Genomic DNA, 15,282 nt, shown 5'->3' with positions numbered 1-15,282 from the left:
AAGCAATATTCGTAATTACTTTTTCTCAAATATTGTTTCTAACAATACAATGAATACGATATATATTATTCTAGAGAACCTTAATGTAACAAGAAAAAAAAAGACAGATACTCTTTTAATTATTGCGACACATGGAATTCCAAAAACCTACTTGACCTGGAAAAAATAATAACCAAATTCTCTCATGTAGACACTAGCCTTTTTGCGAACCAAACTGATCCAGAGATGACTTTCTCGAAGAAGAACTTCGCTGGACTGACTATTAGAAGCAGACTAGATAATATATTGGCTTCATCTGACCTTTCTCAATATCTAGTCGATTTTATGGTTCTTCCTTCCTACATCTCAGACCATTCTCCAATACTTGCAAAGTTGAAGCTGAAAAAAAAACTAAGTTTAACTCACACTGGAAACTAAATGTTTCACTTCTCGATGATAACTCCACCTGCAATGTCATTCATGCCTTGGTCTATGAATGCCAGGTACTACTTGATTAATAAGAAATTATCTCCATGTTCTACTTTAAGACGAATTGAGGACTTATCTAAAACGATATTTGTTCAAGAAGGTAATAATGCCGCTGCCGAACAAAGAAAACACCTAAATAATTTACAGGAACTGAAAAATGACAAGGATAATGGTGAAGATATTAACAACGAGCTCAATGAGATTTTACAATATGAAAATATAGGTAGATCCATTCGATCGAAATCAGAACTTATAGAAAAAAAATATAAAGTGCAGAATCTCTTTTCTTGCAATCGAAAATAATATCCAAAGCTCATCAAAATATCTTCACAAGGACAAAGTTATGAAATAATCATTAACTCACAACCACATATTTATGAGGAAATCGTTAATTTTTATTCGAAGTTATACAAATGTAGAGACTGCAAAAAAACATGGTGAATGCAACAGAAATTGCATTCACCAAGTTTTATTGAAATTTTCTATCAAGAAATAGTCACATGGGGGACATTGTGACCATTTCTTGATAGTACTGACATGCACGGCAACAGCTCCTCCAAAACTACTGAGATAGATAGTTCTGGTCTGGATTTCCCAATCTCTGTAAAAATAAATTAATAATTAAATAAAGAATTATAAAAAAAGATTCAAATCACCTGGAATCTCTGGCTTGTCTTTGATTTTCCAGAAGAATTTGTTGACGGACTTTCACCTAAACTGGAGGCTTGCTTCAAACGAAATTTGGGACCTCAAAAATGTTATCAAGTTCATGATTAAGGGAGTGTTAGCTCTTATTCTAAAAAAAGACAAATTAAATATTGCTAACTATAGACCAATTACACTCTTGAATACATCCTATAAGATTCTCACCGGTGTTCTTAATAACAGACTGATCAAAATCCTTCCAAACTTTATCAAATAATCTCAGAAGGGGTTTATTAAAATAGAAGAGCCGAGGATATTTCTCGTTCTATTCAAGATGCTATCGACCAGGGCATAAGCAAAAAAGAGACCTTACTGCACTTTTTCTAGATTTTCTCAAGGCTTTTGACTCCGTATATCATCAGTTTGTTTTATCTTAAGTGGAAATTTAAGGTTTCTTTCTTAAGTTTATCAACATGATTGCAACGATCCTACAGTTTTCCTCAATTAGGCCGGAGTCACTGGAGAGTAAGGATTATTTTGAAGTCACTCGAGGATGCAAGCAAAGGGATCCTCTATCGCCATCTCTTTTTCTAATTGCTATCAACAGATTAGAAGAACACTTAAAGCAAACATCAAAGGTCCGTTCACCTCAGCTTGTCCTCCTGATGATTTGATCATCTAAAGTTCCGGAGACGAAGACTATTTGGCTACGTCTGTAAGAGGATTGATATCTTCTAATATATTTCAGGGCTAGTTGTTAATTTCAATAAAACGGTGGTCATACCTTCAGTAGACCGTAAGCTGAAACGGCTTTTCCCTTTGCTAAAATTCTCTAATACCACGACGCTTCTAGGAATATCGATCACTAAAGACGGTGGGGATGACTCAATAAAGCTAAACTGTAACATAAGGGTTTGAATATGTCACAAACTTAGTAAACTGGTGCGATCCACCCCAAAGAAATATTTTGGATACAATTTAAATTTGTAATATGGTTATACTTCCAAAAGTAGTCGATCTTCTAAGATACCCCATTTACCAAAACCGTCAATACAGAACTCCAAAGACTACAACAAAATTTCCTCTTGAGCTCGATGTGTCCACATATATAAAGTTCACGTCTGTGTATTTCAACTTCAGAGAGGGATTTAGGCCAAAAAAATATAGAAGTAGTCTGGAAATCATTAAATTTATCGTGGTTATACCGGCTCAGAAGTAGTGTATACTTCTGGGCCGCGCCTTTGATGAACGACCAAATTTACACTCACTCTACTTTCGAGGGGAGAAATTTCTTGGGCCCACGGGAGTTTTTTTTGGGAGCTCAGTAATAGAAATAGTCTTCCACTTTTGGACCAAAATGAACCAATCAACTTCAATCCGAGGTTTGAGATTAGAAGATTACCCATTCCTTATTTAACTATGGATCTCTAAATATATATTCAATAATACGAAAGAAAGTACAGTTGGTTCAGACTTCACACAATTGTGATGGTTGATGTCTATGATAATACGAATGAAATGAGAATCCTCCAAACCAGTCAAGTAGATTAGTGAAGCTAAATACATTTGGATATGATGATTGAACGTAATAAATTCTTTAGAAATGAGTAATTTTTTATTATGTCAAAAGTATAGAAGTATAAATTTTAGGATATAGATTTGATGACACCCATAACTATAGGCCCAATACTTAGATTAATCTTAATTCTTTCGTCCATGATGATTAGACAATTTCATTCCAACGAGAATGAATCAAGTAACAGATATTTAGCGTAACACAAGAGTCTAAAATCATAAATACCTTTTCCAATGATAGAGTAGACTCACAAATAATAAGGAAATCGGAAGCGATACTGAAAGTGACTTGACTGATAATAAGAATTTAGCTTTATAAATGGAATCAGTGTGGTAAATAGGAATGATTTGTTTATTATATGCATCAAGGACAATACGGGACTCAAATCAATGAATGAGTTTTCTGAGATTAATTCGGTAACAAAAGGAGTTGACTTGGGAGAAAACATGATCATTAAATAAAAGGAAGGACTCTTAATAACTCTTTTTCTTTCTATTCCTCATTTGGTTTCTGATTATTTAACTATTTTTTGAATTTATTTAAGTTATCATTTTTTAAATGAGTATACAATGATTTCGTAAAAGTTCTGGATCAATTGATGTATTTTTCAGGTGAATGACAATGATTCACGAGGTTCGAACCAGACTGCTATTACGGGAATTTGGACAATGAATTATATTTATTTTTTTCTTCTAAAGAGATGAGATTAAGACAGACGTATAGCTAAAATATCCAAACTTTATTTATATGAAATATTGTCAAGATATCATTTGCTGAGGTTAAACTGTTCATGGGTATAATAATTTCCTACCACATCTACTAATAGAGGCTTCCCCTTGTGAGGAATTGCCAATTAAAGGACTTGTATTCTCTTGATCATTAAAAAAAAAAGATGACTTAAAAAAAAAAGAAGAAGCTGCTATATGTAATTTAATGTTCTCACTCATTATGTAAATCTCTGTCTCCTCCACTGGGGGCGGGGGGAGGGGCTAGGCTATTGTTTAGCATCTCCAATACAGGGCAGATTATAGAGAGTAGCACTCAAGGAGCTTGGCTTGCAAAAGTTAGCTGCTTCTTTATGGACTCCCTACTCATCCTTGGTAAGTTCCGTACAAAAATGTCAAGGAACACCTCACTCTCAAGGGACTTGAAATCTCACGCTAAAACCCCAATGATTGTAGTTTCCATTGTTCTACAAATACCTAACTACCTAATGTAAACTCTGGGATACCGTCTGACCTTCATGGGCGTTTAAGCAAATGGTTTTTGCCTCATGATATCTAACACCCCTCCTTCAGTTTTTGATAATTGCTGGTATGTCGATAGATGCTAAAAGGTGTGTATTAGGGACTGAGGCACCCCCTATTAGGTAGACACAGTAAATACAAGGGGATTCACTTTAAATCAATCATAAGGCAAAACTAAACAGCCAAGTAGATTAGGAATTCCGAATTTTTTCTCAATAGTCCAATGCAGATAAGCTTTGTGATGATATCTCCTCTACGATCAGTCTATTTTAAAATAGACGTTATTATCAGCAAAGTATGGTAAACGATATATTTTGCCGCTCAAATAGGTCCAAAGTTCCCCTCGGCTTCTACAAAATCATGGATCGAACGTTGGACCTCTTTGTGCTGTTTGACGTAAAGGGTGCAGAACAAAAATGTATGAGTTGTTGGAATGAGAAAAGATGCTATTATTATGTCCACAGAAATAAAGGATTGAATATTGTATAGAGGGTTACTACTAGTTTTATAACATTTCTTAAAATGATAAATGAAATATTTTGGTTAAGTAATTTATGTCTAAAAATGAAAAATTTTAAAAAGTAAATGTTATAATTATAAGTTATTTTAACCTTGAAATATATCACCCTTATTTATGAAAAACAAAAAGCAGCACAACTCTGAGCCATTTTGCACACTATTTTGAATTAGTTAATTAAATTACGGATGGATAAAGGACTTATTTTATAATATCTGGGCAATACTAGATTATAGAAGTGAATAGATAATAATAGTAAACTTAAATGATTATAATTTCTACCCCAACCTCTTTATTCAAAATGATAACAAGTCATAGCTAATATGTACGTTGTACATAAAGTTATGGTATTATTATAAAAGTATAAAGTATTGTATGATCACTTTATGTTTTTTTTCTAAATTCCATTGATTAACTGCCCTGAAAATAGCTGATATGAAATCCTGCAACAACAGGGCCCCTTAAGCAATCTTGAGGTATCTATGAGTAACGGTAAACTATATGAATTGAATAAAGATTTTTTTCCTTCAAAAGCTATCTTAACATTTATGATTAAAATTTCGTATGGAAAGTATGAGGACATTGTGAGCTTCAATCAAGTGAGCAAACTCAACTCCAAAATATAAAAATATTTTTTTAATCTTTTTCACGCAACTATTGTCACATAATGAATTTCCTAATGTTTATTTTGAAGAATTATTTATGGATAATCGATTTCAACCAGTCTAAGATTCTTTCATCCCTATGATAAATCGAGGAGGACTTGTGTATAGTAGGATTATAGGATAATAGGGGATTCAGTTCTTCTTTGAGCCGTGATGGAACCTCCAGACGATTATGAGATGTACTTAATGGGATGCGTGTGCTACAAAAAAATAGTTTATATTCAGATAAGTTATTTACGAGTATTTAAGAAATCCTCATTTAAAGGCATACTTCCTATTAGGTTGCTTTTATTCCTCATATTATTTTTATCCTGTTCTTAAATTGAAAAATAAATATCTACTTATCTAAGCGTTTAATTTATGAAATTTCATTAAGAATTGGTTCATAGCTTTTGAATAAATAGTAAAAATCTGTTGATGTCCACATAAATACTTTATTAACATCTATATATATAAATAAATTTATATACTATGGATAGGTATGATAATTATGATAAAGATTGATGAAGCAGTACATAAATATAATATAGCGAAGCACAATTAACATCCAATTATCTAAGAAAAACTTATTTCCATATTATGTACAATAAATAAGTAGAAGATAGAAGGAGAAAATTAGTGAGTTACTTAGCAAAAGCTAAGAAGGGTCGTGAATGAACAAGGCTGAGCACAACATTGATCCGTGAGCCCTGCTCGTTTCCTCATGTTACTACGAAAATCATTCATACCCATAATTTCTTCTGAAAAACCATTTGCAGACCTCTTTCCTCGGATTGAAGAACATGCGACTCTCAGAGCATTGAACAAGTTGTGTCCACAGAGTACCATTTTCCCACCTCTTTTAACTCTTCCCTCCTCAGAGTATCCCATCAAGCTATGAATTCTTTTTTGGATACATCTGTTTGCCACTCTCATCATCTGAACAGGGGAATGATTCTGCCACAGACATGGAGAGGAGAAGACAAATGAAAGAAGCAATGTAATGCTTGTTCGACATTCTAATGATTAATAAAACTTATTGTATCTTGTAATGGATTCAGAGACAAGCTGTGTACTACTGATGTTTGTTTCAAATGTCTTAGAGCAAATTAGTTTTGCTCTCATTGATGATGATCATTCATTGACACAAACACTTGAATTTACCTTCATAATTGTTTTTTCCAAAAATAAAGAATTTATTTAATAAACATGTTTTTCACTTTTATTTTTTTAAACTTTAATTTCAACTCCTTGAACGTAATTGTGTTAATTCAATGCTTTGTGTATTTGAAATGATGTGAAATTAGAAAACATATGTTCGGTGGAAAAATGTGTGGAAAATTACCAAAATTATCATTGTTTAGATAAATGTTATCAGTGTTTCATAAAGCGTATATTGATTTTCATGGTGACTAAAGTATCTCCATTTTGAAATAATTTAGAAGTCTAATTTTAACACTCCTTTTATTCACCCTAAGAGCAAAATATTATTGTAATGCCTTATGGGTGTCAAATTTTAGTGCTACCTTCTATTATTAGTAAATTTTTTATTTATCATATACTGGATCGTGCAAAATTATTTACCGATGATGTAAATATACTTTTTAAGAGGTTTGGTGGCAACCAATCTGATTGTTTCGGATTGTTACTGTTGAAATAAACAAAAATCCTTCCTGTGAGAGCGTAACAACATTAAGGAACAGGTTGGGGCCTCGTTGAAGACAATTTACAACGTTTCCAAGCCCTTGGAGGCTGGGGGCGGTCTCAAGCATTCCCCTAGGGCTGGCAGGAAGCCCACTGATAAGCACCGCTATATGACAACAACAAAGCACCCTGCTTCGGTGATGATGTTGGGTCTCGTGGCCTCCAACGGGAAGACCATAAAGCCAAGGTCCTTCCGTTGATCAAATCCATAGTCGGCAACTCTCCTTGGGGTTTTCAACAAGATGGAGCACCTGCCCACGCTTCCAAGAAAGCTCAGGAGTGGCTCAAGGACAACATGAACTTTTGGCCCAAGGATTACTGGCCCCCTCAGAGCCCAGATCTGAACCCACTAGACTTCTCTATCTAGGCGCACGTGGAGACCAAGGCCTGCAAAAAATGACACAAGAACATAAATGCCTTAAAGGCTGCTGTCAACAAGGCCTGGGCCTCCGCGTACGGTGATTTCATCCAGCAAGTCTGTGGCAGCTTCAGACGTCGCCTGACCAGTGTCATTGAGCCAAATGGTGGCTACATTGATTAAATTTGATCACAAACTATTTTATTATTCTAAAAATGTATGAATAATTGTTTCTCAAGTCATTCGAAATGTCATTATTGTCCGCGATATGTTCTGAACAAAAATCGGTAAATAATTATGCACGGCCCGGTACTTGATTAGTTTCTGCCTTTTTAACAAATTCTGAAATTAATTATTATGGAAATTCCAAAGATTGATTTTTTTTTGTGTTCATATTATTTATCTGATTTAAAAAGGATTTGGAAAAAGGGTAATCGCAAAGGAAGATTGGTGTATGTTTTATTCTGCATATATGTATCTTTTTTTTTTGTTGATAACTTACATCTATTTATTTATATTTGAGAGAAAAACAGTAATTTTTAATCTAAGAATGAATTATGTAGTCATATTAATAAAATCTCACATAAGTTTGGGATTTAGCATCGATCACTGCTCAGCCAGACAGTGTTTTAGAGACTAGAGTACTCCCTGGTTAATCAGTCATAAAGTCATATTATTATTATTTTCTGCGTTCTGGTGTTATTATTATTTCATTTTTGAAGAGAGAACATCTATGTATTGAGTAGCTACGTGTGAGTGTGCCTATGAAAAACGGTGAGTAACACTGAAGATTTCTTGAGTAGGTATTTCTATATTTTGAGGGCACAGTTTGTCTCCTCGACGCCGCTTGATAACTCCAGACAATGTCAGGTGTTACTGGTATTATTTTCGATGACCAATTCACATGTATAATCTATAATGACCCTAAAATGGATCAATTATACTTGTATTATCATATGTAACAACTACCAAGACCCAAAACAGTTTTGTTGCTTTGCCAAAATAGTTAAAGGATCTGCATATTTTATGCAGTTATAAATATATTTTGTACATAATCTAAGCGGAGAGTGGGAATGTGTTTCATATTTAAAAAGACATTGAACGTCTTCATAAAATCTTTGCAAAATTTGAAAAAGAATATATGGATTTTTTTTCTTTTTTTACCACTGACAAATTTTAACTCCTCTATATATAAAATCATTGAGATCAGACGTTCTTATGAATGAAACCTCTGATTGGCTTAAATATATTTTGCACAATATTTTTTTATCGAAGAATCTGCTTTCAGAATCTCAATTCTTCTGATTAATTTAGACAATAAGCACTTTGGAGGATTTTGAAGGTGAATTGAAGGTCTCATTATGTATACTTTTAAATTAAATTCAATTTAACAATTAAGTTAACTTGAAAAAAATTACAAATATTAAATTTCTTTAAAATAAAACTTCCAAAATCAACAGTTATTCACAAAAAATAAAAAATAAATCCATGGTTATTCTCAAAAATTTATATTTTGAAAAAAAATATATTTAAAACAATGCATGGTATTATTATTTTTGTCCAAATTGAGTGTAGCCTACATTTTTATTCTTCTTGGACGAAATATCCTCAGTTTAAAGGGACAAATTATTCCCATTAATCCTTTGAAGGTAATGCAAATTCCACTTAAATTAGCAAAAATTGATCATAATAATAATAAAATAAAATTTTATTTAAAAACAACATATGGCCCATTAAATGTTTTTAATATCAAATAAAGTTTCTAAATTATAGCAAAATTCTTGGGAATATTAACTTATCCGAATATGTTGAATAAATAGCCTATAATTGATTAAGATATTCATTGAAAAATTGTACTTTATCGGGTGTAGAAAAAGTACTAAAACCTGCTTCCTCTAAGTAGTTATTAAAATATACTAATAATTGATCAGGATGAATCATGAATCTGTCGGCCATCAGCCTCAAAGACATCCTCCAACCACCTACGGAACTCTTTGCACACATTGGCAACGTAGTCTTTTTTAATAATCCTCCACTGATGGTTCACAGAAGTTTTCAAGGCATCAATATTCGGGTGGCTAACTTTGCAGGCATTATTCTCAATTTCTCACTAAATTGAACAATCCAGTTGATTCATATCTGGGATCTGAGGGGGCCTAAGGTCCTTGCACTAGAAGTTCATGTTGCTACCCTTCCACTCTTGTACTATATTAGCAGTATGGGCCGGATCCCCGTCCTGCTGAAATACGTAGGTGGCCTTGTTGGACTTCTTCAAGGTCTTGGTGATCTATGGGACCTGATATCCACATAAATACTTTATTAACATCTATATATAAATAAATTTATATATTATGGATAGGTATGACAATTATGATAAAGATTGATGAAGCAGTACATAAATATAATATAGCGAAGCATAATTAACATCCAATTATGTAAGAAAAACTTATTTCCATATTATTTACAACATATAAGTAGAAGATAGAAAGAGAACATTATTGAGTTACTTAGCAAAAGCTAAGAAGGGTCGTGAATGAACAAGGCTGAGCACAGCACTGATCCGTGATAATTTCTTCTGAACAACCATCTGCAGACCTCTGTCCTCGGATTGAAGAACATGCGACTCTCAGAGCATTGCACAAGTTGTGTCCGCAGAGTCTTGAAAGGTTAATTAGAACTTTTTGATAGACTTTAGGTAGTATTCTTGAGAGCAGAGATAATCCTCCCCCCATAAGAGATCTAGGTCGTTTGATTGAGGGTAAATAGATCCTATGAAAAAACATATTAAGACAGGAGTCTTTTTCTTCAATTGCTCTCTCAGCAAGCCAGGGAATAGCTGTTACCTTACATAGGACATTAGGAATAATTAAGAAAATATCCTATTTTGAAAATTGAAACTTATCCATTGGTAAATATCTTCCTTTTGAACACCCGAAGGTGCAATAATTTCTTCAATTGTATTCGCTGAGGAGGAGTCAATTGAAGAAATATTCTCTACCATTACCTCAGAGGGAACAATGTTATTTTCATTAAGTAAAAGGCGTTTTTCTTCATAAGTGAATCCTTTTTTAGGGTCCTCCTTGGTTTCTCCACTATTATCCTCCTTGCATATTATTTTTGGTACCTCAGAGGGAATCATTTTATTTTCCTCAATTAAAGGAAGATTTTCTACACAAGTTGATCCTTTTTTAGGGTCTCCCTCGGTTTCTCCACTTATATCTTCCTCGCATGTCATTTGTGGGACCTTATCAGAGTTTTCAATATACGTTTGCACGACTTTTTCGAGACATGATGAGTCTTCCCTTGATTCTAATACAACTGTTGCCTCAGAAATAATCTTCTCTTGAGGACTTTCTTCATCTGGAATAGGTAATAAACTTAACAGGGAGTAATTTGCCTTGCTTCTTGCAATAGTTTGTTTTAGCACATTAGCATACTCTTGAACATTTAACCTGGCGTTGTTACAACCATGTTTTGTATGTCCAAGGCCAAAACAGTATTGACACTGCAATTTAGCTCCTTTAAATTTCAACTTAATGAGGCATCCTTACAATGGAACTATCTGTGCTATTCTGGCAGGGTCAGTAATAATTTCTACAACGTATTCACTGTCTCTCCATACGTCTTTATAATCTTTGAATTTGCGCTCAGCTGCTTCATTGGTTGGATTCTTCTTTGTGTAATGCTCTACTACTTTTCCAAGTTTTTTAAACCATTCCACTGCTTTAGCTTCATCAACCCTTTTAAAGGTGTTAACCATTGTGATGATGACCCTTCTTTTTGTACTAACATTACTTTTGTTAACTCCTTTTAATTTAAAATTTACATTTACAAATATCCCCTCCATGTTTTTAACTCTAAAAGAGTGCACTTTCTTAAGGTTTTATTATTTATTAAATTTGGAATATAACGTAATAAAGTTCTAGTAATTTCTATTACACATATTTTATTAAATTACAATTTTAAGAGTACTTTTGCTTGAATCAAGAATGATCTTCGAATACGTAGAGGAGGAATTGGAGCTGCGATTCATCAAATGCTAGTCGTCCACGATACTCTTTAATGAGACTGACTCCTTGATCCGCAGCATCATTTACAAATTTTAAATAAATTATACTATCAAGAGCTTGTGGATAGTCATCTTGATCATTCCATAAGTCAGGATCATTTCAAGAAATTTATCTGGGAGGTGTAGACTTTCAAATAGTTTCCTTGATTTTTCTTTAGCAAAATCTTCTAAGTTTTTGTATTTTAATTTATTTGAGAGTAAAGAACGGCTTTTCTTGAGTTTTATTGGTTAAATTTAATGGGATTTATCATACGTCTTTTTGGTTGTAAACTTAATACACTGTCAAATAGAGCTAATATAACAAGTTCTTCAGACAAGTACCATCAGTGCTGGAATAATTTTTTTGATGATGAGATTCGATATGTCTAAATTAATAGTGGAATATTTAAGGAGGGATTTTATTAAATTCAGGTCAATATTAGGTGGACTTAAGGCTTGAATAGGAGACATCCACGATTAGAGACCAATCAGAAAAAAAAGTTGGTGATAAATTATTACATATTTTTGATACAAAATTCATTGAGATAAATTTCTTGTATTATAATGTTTGTTGTAACACGAAATGTTCAGACGATATTTATGTAAAAAAACTCATTCTTGAAAAAAATTATAAAATTTCTAGACTTTTAAATATTTTTTTAAAACCGTTCAAAATTTGGATACCATATTTTAGTCTAAAAGAAAAAATTTTCAACCCTACTACCTCAACATTTCTCAAATTTATATGTAAGCTCCACCCTACTGACCATACTAGTTGTTTTTTTCATTTTGATGTTGAAATACAATAAAGATATTTATGGATAAAATAAAATCAAATATTTTGGTTCGTCCCTTACACTAGTCGTCATTCCTTTCTTATTTTGTATAAATTTATACATATACTTACTCCCGTGAATTTACTGTAAATAAATTAGTCATTATATTATTTTTGCGGCTGTTTCAATCTTAAAATATAATAAACTTTTTATTTTAATTTGTATCAGAATGCCAGATCGTTTTATTGGCCCGGGATGTAAACTAGGTCATCCCTTGGATAAGGATATTTTGTAATTCTGATCATAAAGAACGAGCAACATATCCTTCTTCACATCTACTGAAATCTTGATTTCAATGAGTACTAGAGAAAGTTATAACAAGTAGTAAGATAGAAGACAGTCTTCAAGTATATTTTTTATGGACGTTATTTTGAAGAATGATTAATTGATTTTTCAATGATACAGTCCTTATGAATGAAAGGTTGATATATTTGAATAATGGTTTCATTTCCCCTTGATACCCTAGCAGACGCATTTTTGGTTTTTAAGTGGGTCTATGATGTTTTAAATAGTTACGTCCGAAGATAAGACTCCTTATTAAGAAGTTTAAGATAGCTGTTCCAGCATTTATTTAGTTTTTTAACATAATATTGTTGACATGAAAAGTAATGAATAATTATATAGCTACGCTTGAAGCTAATACTTCCTTTTGAGACCATTCAGGAAGTTGTTCTTGACTTTATTTAGTTTTCATAACACCATCTTTTGGAGTTTATAAGCCATTGCTATTCCTAAAGAAGTGCAAAAGTAATATTGATTAAGTATGGAAAGTTACAAAACGTCATGAGCATACCAAAGTAGTTACTTTAATAATTGGTGTTAAACAAACTAATTGTGAACCATCAAAACTAATACATTGTTGTTGAGACCATGTAGGCAGTTGTTCTTGCCTTTATTTAGTTTTCAATTGAATATTGTTTGTGTATCACTGAGACGACTCGTTTATTTGTTTGTTACCCCCTATAACAATATATATAGAATATGTTGTCTATCAAATTTAAATTTCCAAAATATATTTTAACTTTGAATTGATAATCACTATTTTTCCTGAGTTAGGCCTTGGTTACTAATGAGACAGATTCAGAATGTTAAACGTTTTAGTTTTCTTTAAAAAATAATAAAATTTCCCTTTTATTTATGTTGTTATTGTTCATTTCTTGTCTCTCTGGTCTTTCCTTTCAGTCCTTTACATACTCAAGAATCGGGCCTTAAAGGAAAAAAACTAGACCAACAGTCTTAAGGACCGGTCTTTATACTGGACAAGATCGAATAAATAAGGACCGACACAACAAAATGTCTCTATTAATAACTAATACTGAATAAATCACCTAACCTTATTGGAATTAATCAAACCAATATAAAATCCTTGCATCCTTTGATGGTACCAATTTGAGCCCTCTAGCACATGAATGTATAATCTGTGGAGTTATTCACGTTCAAATAATTTTGTGAATTCCAAATTGTGATATTATCCAGAGGCGATGCTAGCTTTAATCGTTTGAGGGGGGAGGGACTTCAGCCCCTTTCTAAAAGGGTCAACGCCACTAATACTGTAAATGTTTAAGGCCAAGCATACGAGCGAGTGCGAGGAAAAGGGTGGGAGCAAGACACACGGTACTATTGATTAAAGTTTATTTAAAAAAATCAACAGCCTATGATGCTTTGGTTTTGGAGGATAGAATATCACGTGATTCTCATAAAGAAATGAGAATCTTCTATATTTCAAATAATACATGAAGAATTGATATAAAAAGTAGTTGAAACTTTCAAATTCAGTAATACCTGATTTACTTGGTGAAAATCATGAAAAAACTTCCAAATTTCTTTATTATAGATCTATTTACAAATATTTATAAAAGTCACTAATATAATATACATAAAATAGAGTATAATAACGTATATTTGTGATTATTTTACAGAATTGTGTTTAAAATAGCATATTAAAAAAACACAACTAAAAAAACGATGAACTATTACAACAAATATTAATTAGAAATTGTAAGTAGTTATACACAGAAAGTGAAACAAATTAATAATGACAAATGATACGAAATTGAAGTTATTAATATTAAATATTTCAAATGGATTCGACAACTTATTAGGGACAAATGTAAATTATATATATATAAAATAATAATGACGTTTTTATACAGAAATAAAGATTAATTATGAGTAGAAATAAAATCCGTCTTTTTCCTATCATACTTCAAATTCCATGTAGAATCTTTCTTCGTCCTTTAAGTAATTTGTAAAACTAGAAAAGAAAAGTAAATTAATGTGTTCAGTATTTAAAACGACTTATATTTACATATCAACATGTTCGAATCATTGAAGCATACCCATGTATATACTTGAAGAAACTGATGTTAGACAAACTACTTGCACGCCATTAGAAGCTAAAATCCTTTTGAGACCATTCAGGCCCTTATTGCTGTAGTTTTCTAACTCTTTATCTCGAAAATTATGAACATTTAGAAATATGCTAATCTTAAATTTGAAAAAGTAGTTGTTTAATTATTTTTTTGAATACATCAATAATAACTTACATTTTTAGCTGAACAAGTTTGTTATGGGTATATTTTGATTTTCTGATACATGTTTAAGATCTGGTTTTTTTATTTTATTTTTGTGTTTTTTTTTCATTCACTAAGACTTTCCCAGGAAAGTTTTTAAATCATTTTTTTTTTTACTTTTTAGTTGTTTATATTATTATTATTATTTTTTTTTCTTTGCTATTTTTATTACAATTAATATTTTAAGAATCAATGTTTTATTTAATTAGGTATTTACAACAGTTTTATTACAATTTTCAGGAGTGGCATTGTAAGAAGGCACTAGCTAAATTATTTAAAAATATATTAATTAATTATAAAGGAATATTTTTTTTTTGATATTTTTTTTAATAATCTTGAAACAAAATTCAAGGTCAAAGCATTTGAATAAATTTATTTGAAAATTTCAAAGTTTTCATTTGAAATTTTTAAAATTGAATATATATTTTTAAAAATCAGATAAACTTCGTTATTGGTTTTTGTTTTGTCATTTTCTAGATATAGATATTTATATTTGAAATTCATTTTAAATAGACTTCCATAATAAATTCCTGGTTTCTTTCCTCAGTTTCGTTTTCCCCCTGTTCTTCACCATTTAATCTTATTTTTTTTGATAACTTTGATAGGGTTTAAAATAACTGTTTTTAATATTCTTTTATGTTGATTTTGATTTTTCACTTATAATAT

The sequence above is a fragment of the Lepeophtheirus salmonis genome, chromosome 2, assembly GCF_016086655.4.
Source record: "Lepeophtheirus salmonis chromosome 2, UVic_Lsal_1.4, whole genome shotgun sequence".
NCBI lineage: Eukaryota > Metazoa > Arthropoda > Copepoda > Siphonostomatoida > Caligidae > Lepeophtheirus > Lepeophtheirus salmonis.
This window is presented reverse-complemented; position numbering follows the sequence as displayed.